Raw genomic sequence first — 12,036 nt, 5'->3', positions numbered from 1 at the left:
GTGTGGTCGTAGCACACTGCAGCCTCAAAATCCTGGGCTCAAGTGATCCTCCTGCCTCACAGCCTCTTGAGTAGCTGGGACTACAGGTGCATGTCACCATGCCCTGACTGATTTTTTTATTTTTTATAGAGATAAGGTCTTGCTATGTTGCTCAGGACAGTCTTGAACTCCTGGCCTTAAGCCATCTTCCTGCCTTGGCCTCCCAAAGTGCTAGGATTACAGGCATGGGCCATTGTGCCTGGCCTATTTTTGCTTTTGTTGCCTGTGTTTTTGGTGCCATATCCAAGAAATCATTTCCAAATCTGATATCCTGAAGCTTTCGCCCTATGTTTTCTCTTATGAGGTTTATAGTTTTAGGTCTTACATTTGGGTATTTAATCCATTTTGAGTTAATTTCTGTATATGGTGTAAGGCAAAGGTTCAGCTTCATTCTTTTGCTTATGGCTATCCAGTTTTCCCAACACCATTTGTTAAAGAGATTGTCTTTTCCGCATTGTATAAGTCTTGAGAGCCTTCTCAAAAGCCATTTGGCCATATACACAAGAGTTTATTTATGGACTCTCTATTCTGTTCCATTGGTCTTTATATATCTATCTTTATCCCAGTATTATACTTGGTAACTGTTGCTTTGTACTATGTTTTGAAATCAGGAAACGTAAGGCCTCCAATTTTATTCTTTTCTTTTTTCAAGATTGCTTTGGTTATTCAAGGTTCTTGAGATTCCACATAATTTCAGAATGGTCTTTTTTTATTTCTAAAAAAAAAATGCCCAATAACTATTCTTGATCTTTGTTCTTGGATACAGTTAAATTATTTGGAAAGAGTTTGATCCTTGGTTCTTGCTTTTAAGTTTTATTTGGCAGGACCAGAGCAGAATTTAGTCTAGGGTTATGGTTCTCAGCAGGAGATAACTATGCTCCCCAGAGGACATCTGGCAATGTCTGGAGACATTTTTTGCTTTCACAACAGAGGAGGTGTTACTGGAATGTACTATGGTGAGGCCAGGGATGCGGCTAAACATCCTGTAATACGCAGGAGATACCCCTTACAATAAAGAATCATCTAGTCCAATGCTTCCATAGCGGTGAGGTTGAGAAGCCATGCAGTCTAAGGGCTAATTATTCCCTACTATTGAGGCAGGATGCTTCTGAGTACCCAATAACCTGTACATTATTAAAATTTTTTTTTCAGTCTGACTGGTGGAAACAGGCACTTTTCCTGGCCTGGTATGAGTGCCAAGCACTATTCCTTCTGATCCTTTCAGTGGTTCTTTCACAGGTCTCCAGGTAGTTTCATCACACACAAATGTGCTGGTCAGATCTCTGCTAATATGTGCCAGACACTTTATATAAATTATTTCTAATCCTTAGAATAACACCCAAAAGTAGTATTTGTTACATCTATTTTTACTGATAAACTCAAGCTCACTAAAGTTAACGAATTTGCCCAATACCACTCAGCTACTAGGCACCAGAGTCATATCAAAATAACTGGAGTCATACTGAAGCACACTTCAAACAACTGTTTCAAGGTCCATATTTTCACTATTCCATATAGGGCTGGGCCCAGGAAACTTCTCTGGATCTAGCATAAGGGAATTTAATCATTCTGCTTTTTAGTCTGACTCTATCCAACTTTTACAATCTTAGAATATTTTACTTTAACTAATTTCAGTATTTTAAAATAACATTAATTGGCTGACCCAGTGTTTTTTCTTAGTGTGTTTCAATGTGATAGGTTTTACCTTTAAGTCTGTTTCTTCAGTTTGTATGAATGTCCCAGGGCAAATTCACTAGAGATTTTATTCTTAGCTAATAATAATGACATAAACTTTGTGAAAGAAAAAGTAAGTTTGAAACTGATTCTTCAAGGCGGCCTCAAACCACAGACTAAGGAAGACTACCATGATATTATAAGTAACATGTATAATTATTAAGAGAAATTAAGTCTCACATTTAAGTGCCTTCTAATTTATAAAGCACTTTCAGATGTACTATCACATCTGACTCAACATCACCCAGTGAGTTAAGTACCAGAACTGAAAATAACAATACTATATATAATAGTAGTAGTATCTGTTTCCTCATATGTAAAATGGGAATAAAATAATATTACACTACATAAACTACTATGTGTATATGCACACACATACACTATATTTTCAGGTCTGTTGCTTAGCCCACCCTTATTCCCATTTCTACATACAAGGAAGTAGACTCTGAGGTAGACCTATGTAGCCTAGGTCATCCATTGGTAACTGTCAAAGCTGGTACTATTTTCAGTTTGTCTGAGTCCCAGAGTCCCATGTTCCTTTCAACAAACCACACTGATTCCTGAAAGGCCAAAAGCAATCGAGTCATGAAATAGGGTCTCCAGGGAACCAGGGTATCATCTTTCTACATGATATTCAAGAGAGAGATCTGAGCTTCTTCTATGTAGACATTGAAATTAGATGACTCAGTAGAGAGGTTTACAAAACAATTCTGTACATGGTTCTTTTTACTTTCTCAATTCTAATTTAACCCCAAATTCTCCCTTTTTTCTAAAAAGTAAAATGCTATTTATTTACTATATTCAATAAGAAGTAATGAGTTTGGAAAGATCTCTATCCCTCATAAGCAAGATAATGTCATGAGTATATAGATTAGTAGGCATAAAGCATGGTAGATTCAGGGGTATGGTATTAAGTACTGCTAACAATATTTTTCATGGCAAGGCCAAGAAATAATATAGAGAGCTGAAATATACAAAAGTGATGAAAATTCAGTTGGAAAGTAAACATAAATTAAGATGAATGAAGGTTATATTTGAAGTGCCTATATTTCCCCTGTGGCATTGATTCTTAAAGGTCTTTTGATTTTTAGCCTTTGTGAGGCTACGGACCCTCCTCCCAGAAAAACGCCCATAGATCTGAATTTTACACATGATTTCAGTGGGGGTTATGGATACACACCGCCCTGCAAGCCCATCCATGGGCCTTCTAGAGGTCCATGGGCTCCAGGCTAAGACCTTTAGCCTCAGGTTTTCCGAAAAAGTTCCCTTGGGAAGAAAACATATTTAAATCATTTCTTGAAGAACATGTTCTTAATATTCTCAACAGCATTCTCCAACATTTTCAGTGAAAACCAATCAGTTAATCAGCAAGGCCTGCCATTATTAAATATAAAACTTAGTAATAAACAGCTATACCTCATGAAAGGCAAACATGTATACATATAACCATAATTCAAGGCCACTGATTACTATACAAACAGAATTCTACAGGAGGAAAAAAGGGAGCAAATACTTCAAACATGGGTTCTGACAAAGATTTTCCTAAGGGAATAATGTTTAAGTTGGATGGGCCTTGAAGAGTAAGGAGGCTTTTAATGTTCTGGTTTGAGTATAACAGATATTTCCATGTTAGCTTAAAAAGCAAATCCTATTATGTCACTTATATTTCTGAACATTATTCCTTACAGAAACAACTTCCAAGCAGTGAGTATTTACTTATGTGGATCAATCAATAGGCATGTATTAGTCCGAAAAACAGGTAGAAAACAAAATGGGGTAAAAATTTCCCTCCCCCCAAAAAACACCTAAAAGTCATCTAGTCCAACCCTCTTTTTACAGATGAGAAAACTGAGGCCACACTCACCCTTGTCTACTCAGAAGACAACACAGTCACCAAGAACAATGGTCTCTACCAGAGTGCAGGAAGTATTAGAACTGCTTATGTTTAAAACAAAATTAGCTTTATAAATATTTAACATGTAAATTTTCAGTAGAATCCTAACTTGGTCCTTGTGACATGGTCCCATGCACAACCAGTTAAAGGGATACCCCAGGAGAGGAGTGGACATTCCACAAAGAAGAGGCTGGACAGTTGGCCATTATTCCTTTTTGACTTCCAGCATCGGTGACATCCTACAGTTTGTGTATGCCTAGTTCTATGCATTAATAGATTATATAACCCTGTTGATATCAAATCTACCTTCACTAAATGGGCAAGTAGCTTTACAAATGCCTGCAAAGAAATTGGGGACTGAAAAAAAAATATTAATCATACAAGCATAAGAAAATAGCAGAGCTGACACCTCTAATCTTAGTGCAAGTGTTCATCAGCTATATTAGAAAACAAAACAGGGGCAAATGTGACCACAAATTGGGCAAAAAATGCAAAATTTTCAAGAGTATGTAAAATACATTATACTCACCATCATTAACAACAAATAGTATCTTGTATATATACTGTATCATGAGATATTAGTTAAGGATATTATTAATGTTCTTCTAAATAATAGGTTTTAAAAATCATCTTATTCTTTTTAATTTTTATATATTGTCTAGTACATATAACATATACACTAAATAGAACATAATAATACATTTAAAATATATACCTTGCAAGTGGTATATGCACAACACATTTTTATTGATGGGAGCTGAAAATTTAAAAAGCCTGGGGGCCACTGCTCCAGAGTTAAAGGGAGAAACAATAACTCTGCTGGAGTAGGTAGAGGGGTAGGAATTCTTCCACCATTTGCTTCTAGTGGTTTGTGATAGCATCTCATCTGTTCTGCAAGACTGAGAACTGAGTTAGAAACATTTGGAAGGGAAAAAAAGGAACCCTAAAAACCTCAATTCTAACAGAAGAATATGCTTAGAAGTGGCTGGTAAACTTTTATAATTCTTAAAGCAATTCAGGCCCAGACACAGGGAGCTTTAGAGATTAAAATCAGCATTAGAAGAAAAAGCAGGCAGTCAGGCACTCAGTGGAATATTTGGGATTTTAAGATGTTTCCATTTGCAGTGCATACCTAACCCCAAGAGCTGCTCCATTCTCCAAGGGCTCACGTTACCAGGGTGCTTGGCAATAGGGCCTTTTACAGCACTGACTGTAAGTCAGCATAGACGTGGATTTTTTATAATAGCTAGATAAGGCCACGCCACTAGTAACATTTGTAGCTATGCAAAGAAACATAATAAGGGTAATCAAATATCATGCTTTGGGTGGTAAGCTGATCTAAACTGGGGATCATAAAGGAATGTTATCCCCCTCCTTCACAAGAACACAATTGAGCTATTGGTTGATTCATTATGAAAGCACTGGCACAAGGGCACAGTCTTTGTTGGACTCTCGGCATAACACAGGAAAGGCAATTCTGGTTCCTAAGAAAGCCGTGAGAGGGTTTTTAAAAACCATGTAGAATTTTTCCATGGCACTGGCTGTCCAGGGTTAATTGGTCATAATGTGTCAGTTCTCTAAGAAGAGCCACAGAGTAACTATTCTCTGACTTATACAAATTAATTTAAATGGTTGACTGCTTCACAAAGCTGAGCAAGTAAGTCAACCTTCTACTTATGTTTGAGAACTCAAGTCACTGCAAAAAGGAAACACACTTAACTTTTCAAAAGCTGATCTCTTAAGAAAACTCGAGTCTTTAATTCTTTGGCATTAAGACCTATGTAAATTGCCAGCAGTATCAGTATCCAAGTTTCCTCGACATGCATCATTCAAGACCTTCTCAGCTTTACTTACATGGGCTGGGAACTGCTCGTTTCTGCTTTACTAAGAAAAGAGCTTAAAGTAAGCCTGTTACAGTTTCCAGGGCTGCATAAGGTAAAGATATACAGTTTTTCAGCCAACCTCAGACATCATTAAAAATGCTCAAAGTGAAAGGTGCCTTGGTTATTTGTACACTATTTTTATAAGAACTGTCTGACAGCCTTCAGCCCCTTCCCAAATGTAATGAAACACTGAAAGAAGCTTTTAAGCAAGCTCACTATCTACAAGTACATTCTGGTACTTAAAAATGTAGAAGAGCAAAAATAATGATAAAGAACTGATTTCAATTTAGTTATTTTCTTCAGACTCTAGATGCTTGGATATAATTATATTACATCCCTAGCATTAGAGATATCCTTTATTATGATTTATGTATCTGTGGAATATCCTTAGAAAAAAATGGGGAATTTTGCTTATCCATGATTAAACTAAGAATTACAAGTTTGATATTTTATCCAACCCTGAATAAACCAAAATAGTCCTTTCTTATCTAAGAAACAGTGCTTACAGAAGAAACAGTATTCAAAACAGAAAAATGAAGAGAGAATTAAGAATTATATGACCCTCAATACCAAGGTTACTATTTGTACTGATTATGCACTAGAATCCCAAAGCAAGAATGCACTGTAAAAAGAAATACTGCGAGGTGGTTATCTCAATTTAACAATCATATGAAAAAGTAGCACTAGAATCTGAGGCTGTTTACATAAGGGAAAATTTTACATACCTACTTCTGCTGGTCTTATCACCTGAGATTTGGAAGTCCAAAAAAACTTCAGAAGATTTAAAATTCAGTCTCCCTAAGCTGTATCTATCATCAGATAACCCTTTGCCAAAGTCAGTGTTTGACAAAAGACGACAAGTAACTCCACACTGAAGCATTCTGCCTACGACTACAAATTTTAATCTCAGTAGAACTCGGTCTCAGTAGAAAGGCCAACCTGCAACATGGGTGTGGTTTGGAACTATAAAATAGTCAAGAGGCAAAAATGTAGATGTCATCACCATTTCTATTTGATTATTGTTGGTGTGTTTAAAATATATTTTGATATTCACTTTACCCCTTAGATTCCACTGAAGCAGGTTTTCTTCCTATGGAATGGAACTATCCTATGAACTCCCACATTATTTTCAAAAATATTCCTTTGCCATTTTAATTTTAAAATGGCTATGCTGAGCTGCGCTCTGTGGCACGCACCTGTAATTCCAGCTCCTTGGGAGGCTGAGGCAGGAGGATTGCTTGAGTCCAGGAGTTTGAGATCAGCCTGAGCAACACAGAGACCCAGGGCAACATAGTAAGACTGTGTCTTAAAAAAGAAAAAAAAAAAAAAAAGAAAAGAAAGAAAAGGGCAATGTTGTTTTCACCATGTGAAAACTCACTAAGCAATTAAGTATACATTGCAATCCCTAGAATTAGGCAACTGTATAAAACTTAAAAAACAAAAAATAGAAAAAGCTTACACCCTACTGAATTTCTTTTACAGTTACTGGGCCAATTTCAAGCAAATCTACAAAATTACCTTTGAACAATAACTGGAAACATTATATAGACTTAATACAGCATTAAAGATAGAAAATGCCCCAAGGGTTATAGTCCAATACTACTTTCTAAGTTAGGCAAGAACAGGCTCACTTATAAAATGTATAATCCATTTCCAGTGACTGGTTAATTCTCTGAACAGGAATTCTGAAACATCTTTTATGATGTCCCCATAAAGATAAAGAATAGATGTTATAAAATTCCTTCATAAAGTGAAAGAAAAAGTTAAGGTTTTTATCTTAATAGCCAGTTAAAAAAAAAAAAGCACATACGGCACTGTATGATTCCATTTATATGAAATCATATAAAATGCAAACTAATCTATGGTGACAGCAGATAAATGATTGTCTGGAACAGAGGCAAAAGGAGGGATGGAATGCAAAGGGACATGAAGAAACTTTGGGAGGTAATGAAAATGTTCTATATCTTGATTGTGGTAATGATTTTGTGGGTGTATACACCTCTCAAAACATAGCCAATTGTCCACTTTAATGGGTACAGTCTATCATACCTAAATTATACCTCAATGAATGTTAAAAATACACACTGACATTTAAATATTTAAAGGACACCTGTACTGAAGAAGGCTTATATGGCCACAAGCTGGTAGAACTAGGACCATTAGGCAGAAATACGAGGAGACAAATTCCACATGAATAAAAGGAAACATTCTATTCAAGTGGTCCAGAGCCAACTCGGGCTACCTCTGGAACACTGAGGTTCTCTTCACTGGGCTCCTACAAAGACTAAAGGACCATTTTGGGGTACAGAGGCTGTTGCCTTTGGGGATTCCTACATAGAAAGTTGGATGAGGTGACCATTAATATTTCTTACATCGAAAACTCCATTATTTCAAGGAGACCACTATGGATGTTTGTGGTCTTGCTGCTGTTGTGTGGAGTTCTGCTAACCTCTTGACTAAAACGTGTATTTGTCATGTATAATTTGCTCCAAGACTTCACTTCACAGGAAAAATCAGTTATCTGCCTATGTGTCCTATTAAAAAAAATGGATCCTGTGTGGTTATTTTCTGATTTTTGAAAAGTAATATATAAAATTTAAAAATTTGGAAAGTAAGAAATTTTAAATTGTTCTCAAGCACACCATTCAGAAACAACCAGGGCCACTATGTCATGAATTTCCAGTCTTTCTTCTATGCACATGTATATTAATATACTTTTTTTAAACAAAATTGGTATTTGCTATAGTTTTACTTAACACTAAGTAAGAAATTTCTCATATTTTTTGAAAGCATGCTTTTCAGGCTTCATAGTAATCCATGTTATAACTATACTATTATTTATTTAAGCATTCATGTTGGTAACTAAGTTGGTTTCCAATGTTTTAGAAATAATGCTTGAATAAACATCCTTGACCACAAAGAGTGGATGGGGAATGAGGGACATTATAGCTCTGAGTCGAATTTCTCTTAAGATTTTATCCACTCCATTTTGTCACAAGCAATTTCTATTTCCACTCTGTTGAGAAGTGTTACAGTTTAAAAGTGCCACCTTCACTGATAAAATGCTTTTCTTCGGTATCTACTATGAGTCTCGACCAAAATTCCAGAGAAAATAATACTGATTGGATCTCAAAAACTATGTAGAAAGTGATGTAGTGCCGAGTCACTGATCAGGGCCAAGTGCAGAGTGCAGTTTTAACAGACTGTGAATATTTGAGACAAAAGTATTTTGAACCATCACAAGTAAAATAAATATTGGAAAAAAATAATCTGAGGCCGGGCGCGGTGGCTCACACCTGTAATCCTAGCTCTCTGGGAGGCCGAGGAGGGCGGATTGTTGGAGCTCAGGAGTTCAAAACCAGCCTGAGCAAGAGCGAGACCACCGTCTCTACTAAAAATAGAAAAAGAAATTAATCGAACAACTAAAAATATATAGAAAAAATTAGCCGGGCATGGTGGCGCATGCCTGTAGTCCCAGCTACTTGGGAGGCTGAGGCAGTAGGATCGCTTGAGCCCAGGAGTTTGAGGTTGCTGTAAGCTAGGCTAACGCCATGGCACTCTAGCCCGGGCAACACAGTGAGACTCTGTCTCAAAAAAAAAAAGAAAAAAATAATCTGAGTCAAAGTTGAATATGCAACTATTTGAGAAAGCAAGAAAATTTTAAAAAGAATTGACTATTCCGTGTTTACCTTCAGGGCAGGAGCCACGTTTTTTAAATCTCTATAAACCCACATATACTTACTTGGAAATTTGTTTTTAAGAAGTATTGTCACAATATGTGTAAGAATATTTTTTTTTGCATCTTAAAAATAGTCTATTTCTCCAACTTCTAAAATGTCATGGTAATGATTACCCCTAAGAATGGCAGCAACTGGAAGGAAGCAGGAGGGTTTCTGGGGTATTAGTAATAAATCTGGTTTCTTGATATGAGTGCTGATTTTGTGAGGAGTAGCAGTTTATGAAAATTCATCAAGCTACACACTTATAATTTGTATCTTTTTCTGCATATATAGTATATATCAATTAAAGGTTCAAAAATGGAGGGGGGGAAATTTACTCCCTTGCCCCCAGTATACTACCAGGCAATCCGACAGAATATGAATTAACATATTCAGTAAAAGAGGAACAATCCTGGGCCGGGCGTGGTGGCTCACGCCGGTAGTCCTAGCTCTCTGGGAGGCCGAGGCGGGTGGATTGTTTGAGCTCAGGAGTTCGAAACCAGCCTGAGCTAGAGCGAGACCCCGTCTCTACTAAAAATAGAAAGAAATTAATTGGACAACTAAAAATACATACAAAAAATTAGCCGGGCATGTGTAGTCCCAGCTACCCAGGAGGCTGAGGCAGTAGGATTGCTTGAGCCCAGAAGTTTGAGGTTGCTGTGAGCTAGGCTGAAGCCACGGCTCACTCTAGCCAGGGCAACACAGTGGGACTCTGTCTCAAAAAAAAAAAAAAAAAGATGAACAATCCTAGTATTAAACATTCTTAGTTCTTTTGTTAAGAACATTCTAAGGAAACGATAAGTATACATACCTTGCAGAACTTTGATGTATAGATAATATAATCAATTACTTAAATTTAGTACTTCTGATCAGTAAGTAGTTACTGAGTACCTACTATGTCTGAGATACTGCAGGAGCTTCTTCAATGCTATACAGATTTATGGAGGAAGACATCATATAGAACTCAAAAACAGCCTTTGAAAAACTGGCACATGACATGGGTTCTTTTTATCATTTTAATTCAGCTATTGGGAAAAATGAGTAGATGCCACACTTTCAGCATCTTGGAAAATGTTTCCTAGAATAAAATAAGTAGGTGTGAAAACTTGTCATAAATATGTATCATTATAGATAAATGGGTAGATAGACAGAAGGGCAAACTTAGCAGCCGGAAGTGCATGAACAAAGGTGCGGAAGCAGGGCAGCATATGGCAGGCAATGAGTAACTGAAAGCAAATATGTTGGCTGAATGAGTGTGCCTATTTAATATCATAATAATTTTTTCTGAATCTAAGTTATCAGAGAAGCAAGCACAATGTGAATTACCTTCCTTTCCTACACACAGAAGTAAGTGTTGTTGCAGCTCTGTTTAACTATACAAAAGTCCTAAAACGTCCTTTTCAAAACTATATGTCTTAGAATCTGGCCCTGAAATATTTTGAATTTAGAAAAATATCCAGTTAAGTCACATTTTCTCATGTATATCAACACTAATGCTTGGAGCCCTGCTGGTAGTGATAACCCTCGCTATCATCTTTGTCAATGAAGGCAGACAATAGGTCTGTGGTAAGCAGGATAATACCCCCAAAGATGTCTGTGCCCTAATCCCCAGCACCTGTGGAAAATGGTAACTTACACAGCACAAGGGATTTTACAGATGTTGATTAAGGGTATGGGCCTTGGGATGGGGTAGTTTATCCTGGATTATCCAGGCAGGCCCAATCTAATCCCATGAGGCTTTAGAAGCAGAGAACCTTTCCCTGCTGGGTCAGACAGATGAAACAGGAGAAGGAGAGATCTGAAGTGTGAGAGGGGCTTGACCCACTTTTTCTGGCTTTGAAGATGGAAGAAAAGAGCCACGAACCAAGGAATGCAGGTGGCCTGTAGAAGCTGGGAGTGGCCTTCAGTTTACATCCAGCAAGAAAACAGGGATCTCAGGCCTACCACCACAAGGAACTGAATTCTGCCAACAACCCAAATGAGCCATGAAAAAGATCCTCCCCTAGAGCCTCCAGAAAGCAAAGCAGTCCTGCTAATATGTTGATTCTACCATAATGAGACCTGTGTCAAACTTCTGACCTACAGAACTGTAAGATAATAAATTTGTATTGTTCAAGCTGCTAACTTTGTGGTAATTTGTTATAGGATCAATAGAAAGCTAATATGGGCTCAGACAGTTTCATTCAGAATAAGATGTTCTTATCACCTTGGTCTTGGATTACCCACAAGAGAGAACAACTATGATTTAGAAGATGGGGGAGTGGGGAATGTGTTTGAGGGGAGGGATCATTGCTGCTTTTGCAGTGCTCCTTAAATAAATGTTCCCTCCAACAGCATACACAAACATATTGGAAATTAGTCCAATATTTAGTTTAGCAGCTTAAAAAGAAAAACACTACAAAAATTAAAACATTCAAGATTCTGCCAATAATGATAAGCGGGGATGCCTTTGTCTTAACCCTTCTGTGTTAGTCCATCTTGTGTTGCTCTAAAGGAGATGCCTGAGGCTGGGTAATTTATAAAGAAAAGAGATTTATTTGGCTCACAGTTCTGCATCTGCTTCTGGTGAGGGCTTCAGGGAGCTTCCAATCAAGACAGAAGGCAAAGGGGGAGCAAGTGTGTCACATGGAGAGAGAAGGGAGAGGGGGAGAGGGGGAGGTGGGGAGGGGAGGAAAGAGAGAGAGAAAGATGGAGGGAGGGAGAGAGAGAGAAGGGGGAAGAGAGAGAGAGAGAAATGGGGAGAGAGAGGAGGTGCTGGGCTACTTTA

General features: G+C 37.5%; 1 protein-coding gene across 1 annotated transcript in view; it reads right to left on the bottom strand.

The window, feature by feature from the left end:
- Positions 1-6,423, bottom strand: part of PLS1 (plastin 1) — an 86,799-nt gene extending 80,376 nt beyond the window's left edge. Inside the window, exon 1 of the mRNA XM_012647421.1 lies at positions 6,276-6,423. The gene's annotated coding sequence lies outside the window, so the exon portion shown is untranslated. The remainder of the gene's footprint in view (positions 1-6,275) is intronic.
- Positions 6,424-12,036: the final 5,613 nt, after the last annotated feature.

The sequence above is a fragment of the Propithecus coquereli genome, unplaced genomic scaffold, assembly GCF_000956105.1.
Source record: "Propithecus coquereli isolate 6110/MARCELLA unplaced genomic scaffold, Pcoq_1.0 Scaffold268, whole genome shotgun sequence".
Taxonomy (NCBI): Eukaryota; Metazoa; Chordata; class Mammalia; order Primates; family Indriidae; genus Propithecus; species Propithecus coquereli.
Note: the sequence above shows the minus strand (reverse complement) of the source record. Positions and strands in the feature narration are given on the sequence as shown.